The sequence below is a fragment of the Sapajus apella genome, unplaced genomic scaffold, assembly GCF_009761245.1.
Source record: "Sapajus apella isolate SASKATOON/1434 unplaced genomic scaffold, GSC_monkey_1.0 scaffold68, whole genome shotgun sequence".
NCBI classification, from domain to species: Eukaryota; Metazoa; Chordata; class Mammalia; order Primates; family Cebidae; genus Sapajus; species Sapajus apella.
In genome coordinates this window covers 2,899,153-2,917,115 of record NW_022437008.1, presented here as the reverse complement: position 1 = coordinate 2,917,115, position 17,963 = coordinate 2,899,153, and the positions used below count along the sequence as shown (strand labels likewise).

Here is a 17,963-nt window from a genome sequence, read left to right as displayed (position 1 = left end):
CTGAGGCTTGGAGGAGGGAAGCAACGTGTGCACAGTCACCGAGCAAAGAAGCAACAGAGCCATGTCAAAACACAAAGTTACAACAAACTTCGTTATAGAGCTAATGGGCTTTTAGTCAAGATTCCTGAATGATGATCCTCCGTCCCACAAAACAGACTGAGACCCTCACTGGGTAGTAAGGGAATGGCGGGTTTTGTAAAGTGGGACCAAGGAAAAATAGCAGAAACAAAACAAAACAAAAGCTAGGTCGGGCGCGGTGGCTCACACCTGGAATCCCAGCACTTTGGGAGGCCAAGGCAGGTGGGTCACCTGAGGTCAGGGGTTTGAGACCAGCCTGGCCAACACGGTGAAACACGCTCTCTACTAAAAATACAAAAATTAGCTGGGTGTGGTGGTGTGCACTTGCAGTCCCAGCTACTCGGGAGGCTGAGGCAGGAGAATCACCTGAACCCAGGAGATCAAGCCTGTACTGAGCTGTGATGATGCCACTGCACCGCAGCCTGGATGACAGAGGGAGACCCCATCTCAAAGGAAAAAAACAACCTGCTGGTGTTGGAATTCTGGTATACAGGGCTCCATAGTTTGGCTACGGTATACGTGTCTTCCGTCTCTTTGTTTCAAAATGATCTTACTTTATTTTCCCCCAATTTTTACGGTGAAATTTCATTATATAGACAAGTTGAAAGAGTATTCAAATGAACATCACTATATGCTCCACGTTTTGCCATGTTCGTGTGCTCTCTCTCTCTCTCTCTTTTTTTTTTGGACAGAGTTTTGCTCTTGTCACCCAGGCTGGAGTGCAATGGCGTGATCTCAGTTCACTACAATCTCCACCTCCGGGGTTCAAGTGATTCTCCTGCCTCAGCCTCCCGAGTAGCTGGGATTACAAGTACCTGCCATCATGTCCTGCTAAATTTTGTATTTTTGTAGAGATGGGGTTTCAGCATGTTGGCCAGGCTAGTTTCAAACTCCTGACCTCAGGTCGTCCACCCGCCTCAGCCTCCCAAAGTGCTGGGATTACAGGCGTGAATCACTGCACCAGGCAGCGTTGATGACTCTCCTAAGAATAAGGGCAACCTATGGGTTTACAAGGTGATCCTTCTTAACACCATAAAGAGAAATCCATTCTGCCATCAATACCCACTCCGTGAACAATTTCCCTGTCTCTAGCGGGTCTTCTGTGGCTATTTCCTCCTAACAAGATCCCCGAGGAGGCTCAAACACCACCAGGGGTGGTGAGGTCTCACTTATCTCTTTTAGTCTAAAACACTGCCTTTTCCATTTTTCCAAAAGAGATTGTATTACTTTTATCACAGAAAAAAATTAATGCAAACTTTTCTATTTGATTTGTAAGCCATATGTAGAACTTGACTGGAATTGGAGAAATGAACAGTTACACAAATACAAAAATGTTACTTTAAAAATCTATCTTTTTGTCTGGGCGCCAGTGGCTCACACCGGTAATCCCAGGACTTTTGATGGCGGAGACAGGTAGATGGCTTGAGCCTAGGTGTTTGAGATCAGTCTGGGCAACACCGCAAAACCCCATACCCACAAAAAATACAAAAATTATTGGGGTTTGGGGGTGTGTGCCTGGGGCCCCAGTTACTCAGGAGGCTGAGGTGGGAGGATCTCTTGATCCCAGGAGGTCAAAGCTCCAGAGTCATGATCACAGCCCTGCACTCCAGCCTGGGCAACATATATGATAGATATATACATAAATTTTTTTTTTTTTTTTTTTTTTTGAGATGGAGTCTTGCTCTTGTCGCCTGGGCTGGAGTGCAGTGGCACGTTCTAGGCTCACTGCAACCTCTGCTTCAAGCAATTCTCCTGCCTCAGCTTCCTGAGTAGTTGGGATTACAGGCGCCCGCCACCATGCCAGGCTAATTTTTGTACTTTTAGTAGAGATGGGGTTTCGTGTTGGCCAGGCTGGTCTCCAACTCCTGACCTCAGGTGATCCTCCCACCTCAGCCTCCCAAAGTGCTGGGATTACAGCAGTAAGCCACTGCGCCTGGCCTAAAGATCTATTTTTTAAAAGAAGCGCCTTAGACAAGCCTTACAGAAAGAGAGTCAACAGGTATTAGGTATATTTAATGGATCAATCAATCCAAGTTTTAAAAAATTATTTAATGTTAGAAAAGCACCCAATAGAGAAGTTAAAAGTAATGCCCTGACTGTACAGGAGGTGATTTATACAGAGACGAGGAGAACATGGAGATGATGAAAATTGTCTCCTGTTTTAGCAAGGGACCCATGGATGCCTCATCTAAAAGTTGATGAAATAAATAATTCAAAAATCTGCTTTAAAGATTTGGCAATAGACACCAAAGGAATCAAAGGAATCAAAAGTGGAAAAAGTTAAAAACGAGGCAGCAGCGATCGTGAGTTACTTTTTGCCATTTTTGAAAAGTAATGTAATTACAAAAAAAAAAAATGCATTTGGCCGACAGGGGTTGGGGGCGGTGGTGAGGCAGAGGTTTAAAGGCGTGTTGTTTTCCATGCAAAGCCGTGTTCTATGTGTCTGAGTGTCGTGTGTCACTGGAACATTTTTAAAGTATTATTTAGTTTACAACTAGACGCATACTATTTGTCTTTCAAACTATGGAGTAAACAGACGCTGTCTAAAGTTGAAGAGGCAATATACAGAGCTTTAGAACAACTCGCTAACACTGCAAAAGTAACATAGCAGCATAACATTTAAATCGAGAGTTGCGGCCGTGGAGAAACACATAATGTGCCCAAGTTGCTAAATCAAGAAACCGCCCTCCGAGGCTTCTGATTCACTGATTCTGCGAAGGGACTGCAGGCCAGAAGACAGAAAATCCAGCAACGGTAAAAAGCGGCCTAGCCTTCCCCGGGCTGTGGCGCCCACGTGTAGGTTTGCAGCGTTTGGCAGGGGTTTTGGATGGTGGCCTCCGCGGACGAGCGCAGGGGTGGAGAAGCCTGGGCGTTCGCACACCTACTTTCAAAGCAAAGCCCTTCCAGATTTCGGGCTTTCTAACGTGCATTTGTATAACTTTGGGTTTAAAGGAGCCTCAGGCCGCGGCAGGGCCCGGGGAAGGGACGCTGCGGGTTACCGGACTCCCAGGGAGCCGCCCCTCCGGGCAGGGCCTGGGGCGGGAATCCTTCCCGAGGCGCCCAGGCTGCAGGCGAGAACCGGACTGACGCTTGGCTCCCGACCTCGGTCCCCTACCTGTCCCGGCGCTCACCTGGCGGCCTGCTCGGAGGCGGCAGCGGCGGGCTAAGCTTCTCTTCCCCACTTTGCTCTGGGAGGCAGTCGGGGGGCTCCCCGGGATTGGCGTGGCCCAGGGAGCCCCGGGACAGTCGGTCTGAGCGGTCGGTCCTCTCCTGGGGCGTGGCGGCTGCAGCCCGGCGCCGGGGGCGGCGACTCTGAGATCCCGCGGGCGGGGGCGGGGGCGGGGCGGGAGCGAGCGAGGGTGTGCGTGCGGGCGGGCTGGCGGGGGACCCAGGGCTGCGGGTGGCGAGGGGGATGCGGCGGGGAGCGGGGCCAGCCCTCGCCCCCAGATCCTGAGCCCGCAGCTGGGAGAGCCGCCTCCTCTGAGTGGACGAATTTCAGGTCCCCAAGCCCCCCACCCGCGGGGGGACTGGTCCTAGCTCCCCTCCCCCCATCCACATCCAGTTCCCTCCTCGTTCTGGCCTCCTGCCTGCGGCCGCCTACACCATTCACAACATCGATGGGATCGTGCACAGGTCCACGGCTGGTAAACCGCTTAGCTGTGATCCCGACCCAGGGCCTGATACGAAACCCTTGGATCAAAGTCCCTGGCCAGGGGGATTTTCTTGTATTTACATTGCTTCCCAGGGCTAGATTCTCAGAAGCCCGGGCCTGGTCTGAAATTCAGCCTCTCCACCACACACACTCTCTGCAGCAATGACAAACCTGTGCCCTCCCACGCTAGGACTCCCCCGTCCTCCCCATGCCCCCAGCTAGATACAACTGAATTAATCCGGAGGTTCAGTATCGGTCAGGATGGGGCCACGACCCGTTTTCTCCCTTTACCTCCCTTGGGTCTTTGCAGTCCCTTCTCATGGCCCCAGATTGCACCAGGGACCTCAAGGTGACTGATCTCAGACACCCCAGAGCTAGTTTTCTGGACGCCAGGCCTCGCGCCCACGTTTGTAAATCATCATTCTCCAGGCCCACTGGCTCGTATCTGCCACGGTGCTAAACGCTTTATATGCATGACCTCCTCATGGACGCCTCTCCTGAGAAACTGAAGTCCAGAGATACCTGGTCTATTGCACGCAGTCCAAGTCGCTAGTTTGGGGTGGGCGGGGACCGCACAGCCGGAGCGCCTGGATTCCCCAAGGCCCCTTCCCCTAGAAACCTCCGCCAGGCCCCACAGCGCCATCGTGAGGACGCGTGAGACTCTGCGTGTGCAGCGCGGAGCAGGGCCGGGCTCAGAGCCAACGCTAATTTGACTAATATTATTTGTACCAGCCGCCTTTGAAAGCATTTTCTGCTGTAGGTTGTAAAATTACTGTATTATTGGTAGGGTTTTTAGCACAGATCCACACGCAGTTCCTTATGTGAAAGGCGTAGGCCTATATTTGTTTTGCATTCCGGATTTTGGGGGGGGGGGGTTATTTATTTTGTTTTATTTTTTTGTGACGGAGTCTCGCTCTGTCGCTCAGGCTAAAGTGCAGTGGCACGATCTCGGCCCACTGCAACCTTCGCCTTCCGGGCTCCAGCAATTCTTCCTGCCTCAGCCTCGCGAGTAGCTGGGATTACAGGTACACCCACCACCATGTCCGGCTAATTTTTGTATTTTTTACTAGAGATGGGGTTTCACCACGTTCGTGAAGCTGTTCTCAAACTCCTGACCTCAGGTGATCCGTCCGCCTAGGCCTCCCAAAGTACTGGGATTACAGGTGTGAGCCACCGCGCCTGGCCAGACCTAAATTTTGAACCTAAATTTAATAATGAGAAAATAGGTCGTGCCTGGTGACTCATGTCTGTAATCCCAGCTCTTAGGGAAGAGGAGGTGGGAGGATCACTTGAGCCCAGGAGTTCGAGACCAGAGTCCCTATTTCTGCAAAAAAAAATTAGCCAGGTGTGGTGGTACACACCTATAGACTCAGCCATTAATACTTGTGAGGATGAGATGGGAGGCTTGCTCGAGCCCACGACGTCAGGGTTACAGTGATCTATGATTGCATTACTGCATTCCAGCCTGGACAATAGAGCAAGACTCTGTCTCAAAACAAACAAACAAACAAAAAATGGAAATCATCTTGCATTGAGAATGGGGGTATCCCCAACTGGCCAGGACTCTTCAAAAAGTCAACATACAAATAATTACAAAAGAGCCGGGTACGGTGGCGCCTACCTGTAGTCCCAGCTATTCGGGAGGCTGAGGCTGGGGGATCACTTGAGTCCAGGAGTTCTGGGCTGTAGTTCACTATGCCGATCAGGTGACCACGAGGTTGCCTAGGGAGGGGTGAACCGGCCCAGATCGGAAATGGAGCAGGTCAGAACTCCGTGCTGATCAGTAGTGGGATCGTGCCTGTGAATAGTCACTGCACTCCAGCCTGGGCAACATAGTGAGACCCCATCTCTAAAAAATAATTATTATTATTATTATAAAAGAGACCAAAGAGATCTTAACAACCAAATATTGTAGTTGCACCTTGATTGGGTCCCATTGCTCAGCGCTGATTTTTCTCTTCCTATTTGGTCAGCCTTGCTTGTCTCTTGACTTTCCCAAACAAGGGATGAGGCTGGTGTCTGCAGGTGACAGGGGTGCGCTTCCTCTTCTAAATATCTGAGTTTTTCCACTGGCGTGGGCCTATATTACAGCATGAATGGGAGCTTTGTGTCTAGGGCGGAGGACTTGCCAACAGGCTGGTCCCACTTGTGGGCGGAGAAGGGTCCAAGAGCCCTACTTCCAGCTGCTCCTCCCCTCTGCCCCAAGTGCCAGGGTAGGGCTGGCTGCCTTTTTTTTTTTTTTTTTCATTTCAGATGCCAGCATCTACTGTAGTTACCACCTCAGGCTGTCAGAGTCGGATCTCTTTAGGGAACCACCCTTCAGTTCTTGCTTTTCCTACACTTGAATGTTGGGTGGCCCGTTCCCTGGGGAAGAGGGTGAGGAGAGGGCACAGGAGGCTCAGACAGACAAACAGACTCTCATCTGAGCCCATCTTCTCTGCCTTTTTTTTTTTTTTTTGAGACAGGGTCTCGCCCTGTCACCCAGGCTGGAGTGCAGTGGTGTGATCTCCCCAGTTCAAGCCATTCTTCTGAGTAGCTGGACTATGGCACTGTATTTTTTGCAGAGATGGGGTTTTGCCATGTTTCCCAGGCTGATCTCGAACTTCTGACTCCAAGACATCCTCCCACTTCGATCTCCCAAAGTGCTGGGATTATAGGCATGTGCCTATAACCAGGCCTGGTTCATTTAATAAATTTTGATGATCTTTCCATATCACTACATAGGGAGCTTCCTCTTTTTTAGTTCATTTTATTATTATTTATTATTATTATTTTTGAGACAGAGTCTCGCTCTGTTGCCCAGGCTGAAGTGCAGTGGTGTGATCTCAGCTCACTGCAATCTCTGCCTCCCGGGCTCAAGAGATTCTTGTGCCTCAGCCACCTGAGTAGCTGGGATTGCAGGTGCCCACCACCATGCCCGGATAATTTTTGTATTTTTAGTAGAGGCAGTTTTCACCATGTTGGCCAGGCTGGTCTTGAACTCCTGGGCTCAACTGATCTGCCTGCCTCAGCCTCCCAAAGTCTGGGATTATAAGCGAGAGCCACCACGCCCATCCACGAGTAGCAATTTTTCCATGCTGCTAAATTCTCAGACATTCAGGGGCTTGCGTGTGTAAGGACAGGAATACTAACTAATCTTTGTTCTTTGATAAAAATCATTAAACAGTTGTTCCTCTAAATCTTCCTCCAAACCAGATTTCCCTAATCATTTCAACATTCCTTCCAAATGCCATTGCTTAAACCCTTCACAAATCTAATGTCAGATGCTTGCAAATGTTGTAAATACCTTAACAAATAGACAAAGCAATTGTGTGCTATTATAATGATTACAAAACTAATGCATACTTGTGCCGACAGGTGTCACCAGTGTGCTAATACCCATGGATTTGAACTTGCTTCTTTTTTTTTTTTTTTTTTTTTTGAGACGGAGTCTCCCTCTGTCGCTGGGCTGGAGTGCAGTGGCATGATCTCCGCTCACTGCAACCTCCTCCTCCTGGGGTCAAGTGATTCTCCTGCCTCAGCCTCCTGAGTAGCTGGGACTACAGGCATGCACCACCATGCACAGCTAATTTTTGTATTTTTAGTAGAGATGGGGTTTTACCATGTTGACCAGGATGGTCTCTATCTCTTGACCTCATGATCCGCCCACCTCGGCCTCCCAAAGTGCTGGGATTACAGGTATGAGCCACTGCACCTGGCCTGAACTTGTTTCTTTATTATTATCATTACGAAAAGTGATCTGGGTGCAATGGCTCACGGCTGTAATCCCAGCACTTTGGGAGGCCGAGGTGGGTGGATCATATGAGGTCAGGAGTTAGAGACCAGCCTGGCCAACATGGTGAAAACCCATCTCTACTAAAAATACAAAACTTAGCCAGACATGCTGGCACATGCCTGTAGTCCCAGCTACTCAGCGAGGGTGAGGCAGGAGAATTGCTTGAACCTGGGAGGTTGCAGTGAGCCAAGATTGCACCATTGCACGCCAGCCTGGACAACGAGAGTGAAACTCCGTCCACATACCCACCCTCGCCAAAAACAAAACAAAACTGGAATTGTTTATTTTTCATTCATTTATTTATTTTTGAGACAGGGTCTGGCTCTGTTATCCGGGCTGGAGGGTAGTGTCAGGATCGCAGCTCACTGCAGCCTTGATCTCCTGGGCTCAAGTGATCCTCCCACCTCAGCCCCAAGTAGCTGGGACTACAGGGGGCATGCCACCACACCCAGCTAATTTCTCTATTTTTTGTAGAGACGGGACTTTGCCATGCTGCCCAGGCTGGTCTCGAACTCATGAGCTCAAGCGATCCACCTGCTTCGGCCTCCCGAAATGCTGGGATTACAGGCACAAGCCACCGTGCCTGACTTTGTTTCTTTATATTATTGCTATTCTAGTGTTTAGGCTCCTTTCCTGCAGGGAGAGTGTTTTGACTCGCCCAGTGTAAGGAGCCTTGGTTACCGTCTGAGACGTGCTGAGGTTTCAGCTGTAGATCCGAGTCAGTTTCAGGAAGGCTGATGATTCAGGACCGGCAGCGAGGCCCGGGGAGCTTCTAGCAGGGCAGCCCACTGAATGTGGGTGTTACTCAGAGCCGGTCCACGTGCTTGGATCTGAGCAGGAAGGGAGGTTTTATTTATGGTCCTGGTCGTGCTTTCCCTTGGAGTCACATTTGTTCCTGGTGTCTCCTCACATGGTACAGGCTGATGTGCCTACTCTGCAGCTCTTTCTGCTGAGCAAGGCCTGTTTCTACCCAGTTAAATCTAAAGCCTTCCATCACAATAAAACCCCAACTGTCATTCCCATCCACCATGATGCCAATCTGATGTGTTATAAAAGTTTACATTGCTGGGCACGGTGGCTCATGCCTGGAACCCTAGTGCTTTGGGAGGCCACAGGATCACTTGAAACCAGGAGTTCAAGACCAGCCAGTGCAACCCCCATCTCTACAGAAAATTTAAAAATTAGGTGGTTATGGTGGTGCGTGGCTGCGGTTCTAGCTACTTGGGAGGCTGGGGCAAGAGGATCGCCTGAGCCCGGGTGATCAAGGATGCGGTGAGCTGTGATTGCACCACTACACGTTAGCTTGAGTGACAGAGCGAGACCCTGTCTGAAAACAAACAAACAAAGTTTACATCTTTGCCTATCTAAGAAGTGAAAATAGAACGAAAAAAAGGTATCGTCCTGGTATTTTCCTTGGCATTTCTCCTAAGGTGAGGACATTGGTCATCTTTTCATGTGTTTCAGAACCATTTGCATTTCTTTCTCCATAAGTTGTTTGTTAATCACCTTTGCCTATTTTTCTGCACTTACTGGTTAGGTGTTGTGTTTTAAAAGTGGTGCAATGGGCTGGGTGTAGTGGCGCATGCCTGTAATCTCAGCACTTTGGGAGGCTGAGGCAGGCAGATCACTTGAGCTCAGGAGTTCGAGACCAGCCTGGCCAACATAGTGAAACCCTGTTTCTACTAAAAATATAAAAATTAGGCCTGGTGCGGTGGCTCACACCTGTAATCCCAGCACTTCGGGAAGCCAAGGCAGGTGGATTACGAGGTCAGGAGTTTGAGACCAGCCTGGCCAACGTAGTGAAACTCCATCTCTACTAAAAATACAGAAATTAGCTGGGCATGGCAGAGCATACCTATAATCCCAGCTACTTGGGAGGCTAAGGCAGGAGAATTGCTTGAACCCGGGAGGCGGAGGTTGCAGTGAACCAAGATCATGCCACTGCACTCCAGCCTGAGCGATAGAGCAAGATTGTGTTTCGTAAATAAATATGAAAAAATACAAATATAAATACAAAAATTAGCCTGGCGTGGTGGCACATGCCTGTAGTCCCAGCTACCTGGGATACTGAGGTACAAGGATCCCTTGAACCTGGAAGGTGGGGGCTGCAGCCAGCTGAGATCCCACCACTGCATTCCAGCCTGGGTGACAAAGTGAGACTCTGTTTCAAAGAAAAAAAAAAAGGCACAATGATTGCAGACAGTGAAAAATAGGCGGCTGTCACATACAAACCTAACTTTCCAGCCTCTGGAGAGATGGCCCATGCTACCGGGCACGTGTCTCACAGTCCCTCCCCTTGTGCAGTGCACAGCCTGGGCCTATCATCCATCACGTGAATATCCTGGCCTGTGGTTGTCTGTGGTGGTGAGGCAATCAAATCCCTAGGCAGATAGGGTGGGTCCCCAGTGAAACCCCACCTTCAAGCCAAAGACAGTTTTAAGCCTGAAGTCCAAGCTACAAGTCTTGGATAAATCCACGGACCAGATTGGGAACTAGTCTTCCCATTTGGTGCACTTTCCTCTGATTCCTCCCCGTCCTTCACCTATTTTACGCCAATATACCCTTCCCTAATTGTTTGTTTGTTTTGAGACAGAGTCTCGCTCTTCGCCCAGGCTGGAGGACAGTGGTGTGATCTCAGCTCACTACAACTTCCACCTCCTGGGCTGAAGTGATTCTCCTGCCTCAGCCTGACAAGTAGCTGAGATTACAGGCACCTGCCACCACGTCTGGCTAATTTTTGCATTTTTAGTAGAGACGGGGTTTTACCATATTGGCCTGGTCTCAAACACCTGATCTTATGATCTACCTGCCTTGGCCTCCCAAAGGGCTGGGATTACAGGCATGAGCCACAGCTCCCAATCGCTAATTGGTTTTTTACACTGTCATGCCCATCTTTGAATGGTGCCTTTGTTTCAGCCTTTTTTGCATACTCACATACCAATCAGCATGCACTCCCCCATTCTAAATCCATAAAAGCCTCAGACCCAGCCGCACAGAGGGAGAGACCACCTGACTTAGGGTGAGGGACTACCCTCACATCCCCTCTCTGCTGAGAGCTGTTAGGTCACTTAATAATACAACTCTTCTCCATTCTTCTCCAACCTTCTCACCCGTCAATTGTCAGTGTGATCTCATTCTTCTTGGACATGGGACAAGAACTTGAGACCCTGCTGAATGTGGATACAAAGAAAGCAGTAGCACCATAGCTCCCCAAAACTAGTGCATAGCGGCCACCCCATGCAACAGAAAGCAGTGGCAGGGCCAGGCCAGCCCCAGAGCCACAGGCCAGAGGGGGGCAACATGACAGAGCTGCTAACATGCCCCCATTCATCAAGCTGTGGAGGGACTAACAGACTGTTAGCATGCTGTAACACCCCCTTTGGGGCTTCAGGGTCATGAGCTTCCCTGTTTGGGTGCTACCGTGTTCTCCTTGTCTGAACACTGGATTCCACAGTGGGAGTCGCTTGCAACACATCTGGTCCAGCCCCAAGCCCTGCAAGGAGCCCGTCTCTGTGTCACTGCTTGCAGGGGCCAGTGGGACCCCACACTTGCTGACTCACACGCCCCCTTCTGCCAGGTCACGGTGGCTGTGGGATCCACGCCGGAGTGCAAGCCAGGTGTGGCCAGGCAGGCTGAGTGGGCAGGGTGCCTTCTGCAACAAACCTGGAGCAGTTCGAGGCCTGGGCAGTAGGGTTGCTAGCCAGAGGTCTCTAAAAAATGAAAAATAAACAATTCTACTTTTTTGAGAGGGGGTGGGCGGAGTTTCACTCTTGTCGCCCAGGCTGGAGTACAAAAATGGTAGAGGTCTCTGGCCGGCAACATGGCTGAGAAAAATCCTCTGTCTGTAGCAGCTCCTGGGATGATCCTCTTGAAGCACTCAGCCAAGAGCCTGGGCCTGCAGACTCCTGCATTATGAGCCCTTAGAAGACACAAAAAAATGCTCAAAACAGAGCTGTCCAGCCTTGCCTTAGTGATGGCTGCCAAGGGACCCAGTTATCAATTAGAAATACATCTGCACTGGGAAGATGCGCATAGTTGGAGGGCAGAAATTTAAAAATTAAAACACATTTCAGATAGAGGAAAGTCTTCTGAACAAAAAAGGAAACTTGCAAGGATCCCTCCTGGGAAAATGTAGGGCACAAAAAATATCCATGTAGATATAGATACAGACATAGAGACACAACCTCCGGTAGGGATAGACACAGGCACACACACACAGGACTGAAGGCACACAAGCACACACACACTTTTTTTGTTCTGTTTTGAGACAAGGTCTCGCACTGTTGCCTAGGCTAGAGTGCAGTGGCATGATCACCGCTCACGACAGCCTCGAACTCCTGGGCTCAAGTGATCCTCCCACCTCAGAATCCTAAGTAGCTGGGATTGTAGGTGTGCACCACCACACTTGGCTTTTTTTTTTTTTTGGTAGCGATGGGGTCTCACCATGTTCCCAGGGCTAGTTTCCTGGTCTCAGGTGATCCTTCTGCCTCACCCTTCCAAAGTGCTGGGATTACAGGCCTGAGCCACCACACCCAGCCAAGGCACATACTCATAGAGTAAGCACCCCCAAAATTCTCAAGCCACATGCCACCTGGAGAGACTCCTATCTGCAAGGGTGTCACAGGAGGCCATGTGGGGGTCTGGGCTGCATTTTCACCTAGATACTCCGGGATAATGTTCTCGTCTCAAAACCCATAACTTTGGCCAGGTGTGGTGGCTCACGCCTGTAGTTCCAGCAGCTTGGGAGGCTGAGGCAGGAGGATCACTTGAGCCTAGGAATTCGAGAGCAGCCTAGGCAACGTAGAGAGACCCTGTCTCTAAAAAACAAAGAACCCCTCTCCCCCGTAACGTCATATCTGTAAAGTTATTTTTGCCATATGAGGAAACATTAGCAAATTCCAGAGGTTAGGACCTAGATAATTTTGGCAGGTAGGGGGTTATTCAGCGTACCACACACCATAGTTCTTTTTTCTTTTTTCCGTTTTTGAGACGGAGTCTCACTCTGTTGTCCAGACTGGAGTGCAGCGATGCAATCTTGGCTCATTGCAATCACCACCTCCCGGGTTCAAGCGATTCTCCTGCCTCAGCCTCCCAAGTAACTGGGATTATAGGTGCACTCTGCCATGCCTGGCTAATTTTTGTGTTTTTAGTAGACATAGGGTTTCACTATGTTGGCCAGGCTGGTCTTAAACTCCTGACCTCAGGTGATCCTCCCACTTCAGCCTCCTGAGGTGCTGGGATTACAGGCATAAACCACCATGTTGCTTTCCAACTTGAACGGGCAGAATGGCTCCGGCAAAGAAGGGTGGGGAGAAGAAAAAGTGCATTCTTTCATCAACGAGGTGGTGACCCCAGAACATACCATCAACATTCACAAGCGCAGCCACGGAGTGGACTTCAAGAAGCGCGCCCCTCGGGCACATTGATGCCAGGCTCAACAAAGCTGTCTGGGCCAAAGGAATAAGGAATGTCCCACACCGAATCCATGTGTGGTTATCCAGAAAACGTAATGAGGATGAAGATTCTCCAAATAAGCTCTATACTTTGGTTACCTATGTACCTGTTACCACTTTCAAAAACCTACAGTGAGTCAGTATGAATGAGAACTAATCGCTGATGGTCAATTACATCAAATAAAGTTATAAAATTACACACACGCACACACACACACACACAAAACCACGGCTGGCCTGGACCATCATTCTTATATAATAGCGGTGGTCCTCATTCTTGTGGTTGTTATCTAATCACGTTCTATGATTATTAGTTCTAAAATCTTAAGTGCCATAATAAATAAATAAAAAAGAAAAATCAAATAAAACCTTAAGTGCCAGATTCTGGGCTAAGCGATCTAGGTACAGTTTTGTATTAATTCTTCCGGCAGCTCTCTGGGATAGGCACCCTTGCTACCCTGAAGAGGCAAGTAGAGACAACAGTGCTAAGACATGGAGAAGCCTTGGCCGGCCATGGTGGCTCACACCTGTAACCCCAGCGCTTCGGGCGGCCTACGTGGGTAGATCACCTGAGGTTAGGAGTTCGAGAACAGCCTGGTTTTAAGTTAATTTTCTTTCATTTTAATTTTTATTTTTTTAGAGACGGGCTCTCTCCATGTTGCCCAGGCTGATCTCAAACTCCCGGCCTCAGACAATCCGCCCACCTTGGCCTCCCGAAGTGCTGGGATTACAGGCATGAACCACCATGCCCAGTCCTTAAATTAATTTTCAGTGTATTAAAGCTACCAATGTAAACATTGTTTTCTTTAAGCTTCAAAGTTCTACTTACAGATATTATTTTATTTATAAATCTAATAAATTTCAGCAGTCACTTTTAGGGAGACCTTTGATTAATGTCCAACCAATCCCATTTGGAATAGCTTCACATTCCATTTAGAATTTTAATTAAATTCTGTTCAGTGTTCTGCTTTCACAAATTTCGACTGTTTGATTTTCTTGGGAACCTCAACAGACGCTTCTAAGAAGCAAAACCTTCCCAAGTACTAACTCTTAAAAGAAATTAAACATATCAAGACCTTTAAAACATCCCAATTGCATTTACTTACCTAGAGTAAAATTCTTTTACTCATGTTTCAGTGAAAAATTACAACTCCACAGCAATGAATTTACACAATTACACATTTTACCTTGGAAGACTAACATTTATAGGACAAATGTTTTACATTTCCTAATATGCCAAACTCTTTTAAACATTAGAAATACTTAAAAACCAACCAAACAAGCAAAAAAAATTTACAAGTACTTGAAGTACTTAAAATACCAAATAGCCCAGATGATTCTTTTTTTTTTTTAAGATGGAATCTTGCTCTGTTGCCCAGGCTGGAGTGTGCAGTGGCAGAATCTCAGCCCACTGCAACCTCTGCCTCCCGGGTTCAAACCATTCTTCCACCTCAGCCCCTGAGTAGCTGGGATTACAGGAGTGCACCACCACTCCTGGCTAGTTTTTGAATTTTTAGTAGAAACGGAGTTTCTCCATGTTGGCCAGGTTGGTCTCGATCTCCTGACCTCAGGCAATCCATCTGCCTCAGCCTCCCAAAGTGCTGGGATTACAGGTGTGAGCCACTGCGCCCAGCCTGATGATTCTTAAATATAACACAAAAGTCTTAATTCTGGGGCTTTGATTTCCTTCATCTCTCTATTCAACTTTAAGCCTTCCTGGCTGAACATGAAAAGATGTACATAAGAGAACAATTTTACTGGCCAGGCACAGTGGCTCATGCCTGTAATCCCCGTACTTTCGGAGGCCAAGGTGGGAGGATCACTTCAAGCCAGGAGTTTGAAATCAGCTTGGGCAACAAAGTGAGACCCTGTCTCTGTTCTTATTTATTTATTTATTGAAACGGAGTCTTGCTCTGTTGCCCAGGCTGGAGTGTGGAGTGCAGTGGCGTGATCTCGACCCACTGCAACCTCCACCTCCCGGGTTGGAGCGATTCTCCTGCCTCTACCTCTGGAGTAGCTGGGATAACAGGCACCTGCCACGATGCCTGACTAATTTTTTTTGCCTATTTTTAGTAGAGATGGAGTTTCATTCACCATGTTGGCCAGGCTGGTCTTGAACTCCTGGCCTCAAATGATCCATCCACTTTGGCCTCCCAAAGTGCTGGGATGACAGGAGTGAGCCACGATATCTGGCCTCTTATTATTATTCTTATTCTAGTGGGGGCAGGGTCTCACTGCAGCCCAGGCTGAAGTGCAGTGGTGCAATCACGTCTCAGTGCAGCCTCAGCCTCCCGGGCTCAAGTGATCCTACCCCTTTAGCCTTCCAAATAGCTGGGACTGCAGGCGCATGCCGCCATACCCAGCAACTTTATATATTTTTTGTAGAGACAGGGTTTTGCCATGTTGCCCAGGCTGGTCTAGAACTCCTGACCTCAAGTGGTCGACCCACCTCGGCCTCCCAAAGTGCTGGGATTATAGGTACGAGCCACCATGCCCAGCCTCCTATCTCTATTCTTAAAAAAAAAAAAAAAAGAAAAGAAAAGAAAACAAAAGAAGAGAAAAGAAAACAATTTTGCTAGCTAGATGAGACTAATTCTTGGCCAGATAATTTATTATTGGAAAGGGAGTTCTGACTTTCTAGTTATGAAAAAAAAACTTACAGGTGGCTCACACCTGCAAGCCCAGCGCTTTGGGAGGCTGAGGCAGGAGGATCACTGGAGCCCAGGAGTTCGAGACCAGCCTGGGCAACCTAGGGAAACCTCCGTCTCTACAAAAAAACTTAACAAATTAGACAGCCATGGTGGCAGGCACCCATGGTCCCAGCTACATGGGAGGCTAAGGTGGGAGGATCACTTAAGCCCAAGAGGTCAAGGCTGTAGTGAGCTGTCTTTGCACCACTGTACTCCAGCCTGGGCAACAGAGCAAGACCCTGTCTCAAAACAAAACAAAACAAAAAAACCTTTTCAAAACCCTGCTGAGTCTCGCTCTGTTGCCCAGGCTGGAGTGCAATGGCACGATCTTGGCTCGCCACAACCTCCACCTCCCAGGTTCAAACGATTCTCCTGCCTCAGCCTCCTGAGTAGCTGGGACTACAGGCGTGCACACCACCATGTCTGGCTAATTTTTTTTAGTAGAGACAGGTTTCACTCTTTTGGCCAGGCTGGTCTTGAACTCCTGACCTCATGATCCACCTGCCTCGGCCTCCCAAGGTGCTAGGATTACAGGCGTGAGCGACCTCGGCTGGTCTGAGCCCTTTTTAAATTGTTACCGTAACAAGTCGGCTTCATGGGCTACAGAGGTTTTGTCCTCTGGCCTTCAGTTCAGGTTCGTGGTGTACCATCAGCTCACTTTTCCAACCAGTGACATCAGAGGGAAGTCTGTAGCTACCCAGGTGACTTGTGGCTGGTCCCCCTGTTGCCCAGCTCTATTCTGCATTCTCTGCATTCCATCTCGCTGTCTGGCCAGGCCACAGCCCCTGAGAGTAGTTACGTGATGCCTGGCACGCTGATGGTATTGCCTGTTTCCCCTTTGGCCGGCTTTGCTCCTGGCAAGGCTGATGTTGGGGTTGTGACCCAGAGGTGAACAGGCAGGTCTCAGAGGGCCCATTGGGGATGCTGTGGATTGTTCCTGGGAGGGATCAGCTCTCACAATGTCAACAGAGTGCAAAGAGGATGCAGCTCATCTGTCATTTACCAGGGGCCGCAGCGTGTGCGGCTGCCAGGCTCAACTTACAAACCTCAGAGGCTGGAGGCTTGGAGGAGGAGAGGCGAGGAGCCCATCCATGTTGAGGAAGGAGGTCAGATAACAGGCTCTGGGCAGGCTGGAGGGGGACAGAGGGAGGAGGCTGGCCAAGCCACCTCCAAGCCCAGCCCTGCCAGTCTGTCAATCCAGAAATGAGTGCCTACTGCATGCAGTATCTATTTTGCTTTTTTTTTCTGAGACGGAGTCTCCCTCTGTCACCCAGCCTGGAGTGCAGTGGTGTGATCTCGGCTCACTGCAACCTCAGCCTCCCGAGTTCAAGCGATTCTTCTGCCTTGGCCCCCTGAGTAGCTGGGACTACAGGCTCATGCCAACACACCCGACTAAATTTTTGGATTTTTAGTAGAGACAGGGTTTCACCATGTTAGCCAGGATGGTGTCGATCTCCTGATCTCGTGATCTGCCTGCCTCAGCCTCCCAAAGTGCTGGGATTACAGGCGTGAGCCACCGAGCCTGGCCTAATTTTATATATTTAGTAGAGATGGAGTTTCTCCATGTTGGTCAGGAACTCCATGCTGGTCTCGAACTCCCGACCTCGGGTAATCTGCCTGCCTTGGCCTCCCAAAGTGCTGGGATTATAGGCTTGAGCCATCACAGCCAGCCCCCTGATGCCTTCTTGACCAGAACTGGGTTACAGGGCTACCGTTAGCTGCAAAGGAGGCTGTGAAAGCAAACATCCAGCACAGGGGAACAGGCCAGCTACATCTGGTATATTCTAATTCATTATCTGTGGCTGGGCACATGGCTCCACCAAAAAAACCACACACAGCTGGGTTCTGTTAGCCAGGAGGTGGGGGCTGGCCTGCAAGTAACGGGGTCTGCCACAGTGGGAACAAGGTGACATCTACAATGTTGACTAATGGCATGTTATGGCAGTGGCATCATTGCTGACATAGGCTGGGGCATCCGAATAGGGTTTCAGACCCTCCCTGGTGTGCCCTTGGATTATGGAGAGATAAGGAGACTCCAAAGAAGAGCAAAAGAAAGGAGAGTACTTGGCAGTGAACACTCAACAAGGAGTGGAAAAGATTTTAACAGTTACTATAATCCCAGCACTTTGGGAGGCCAAGGTGGGTGGATCACTTGATGTCAGGAGTTCGAGACCAGCCTGGCCAACATGGTGAAGCCCTGACTCTACTAAAATACAAAAATTAGCGGGGTGTGATGGTAGACGCCTGTAGTCACAGCTACTCAGGAGGTTGAAGCAAGATAATTGGTCGAACCCAGGAAGCAGAGGTTGCAGTGA

General features: G+C 49.3%; 1 protein-coding gene across 1 annotated transcript in view; it reads right to left on the bottom strand.

Annotated features, from left to right (window-relative positions):
* The window catches only part of FBXO17 (F-box protein 17), a 35,117-nt gene extending 31,702 nt beyond the window's left edge, over positions 1-3,415 (bottom strand). The window contains exon 1 of the mRNA XM_032248887.1: positions 3,210-3,415. The gene's annotated coding sequence lies outside the window, so the exon portion shown is untranslated. The remainder of the gene's footprint in view (positions 1-3,209) is intronic.
* Positions 3,416-17,963: the final 14,548 nt, after the last annotated feature.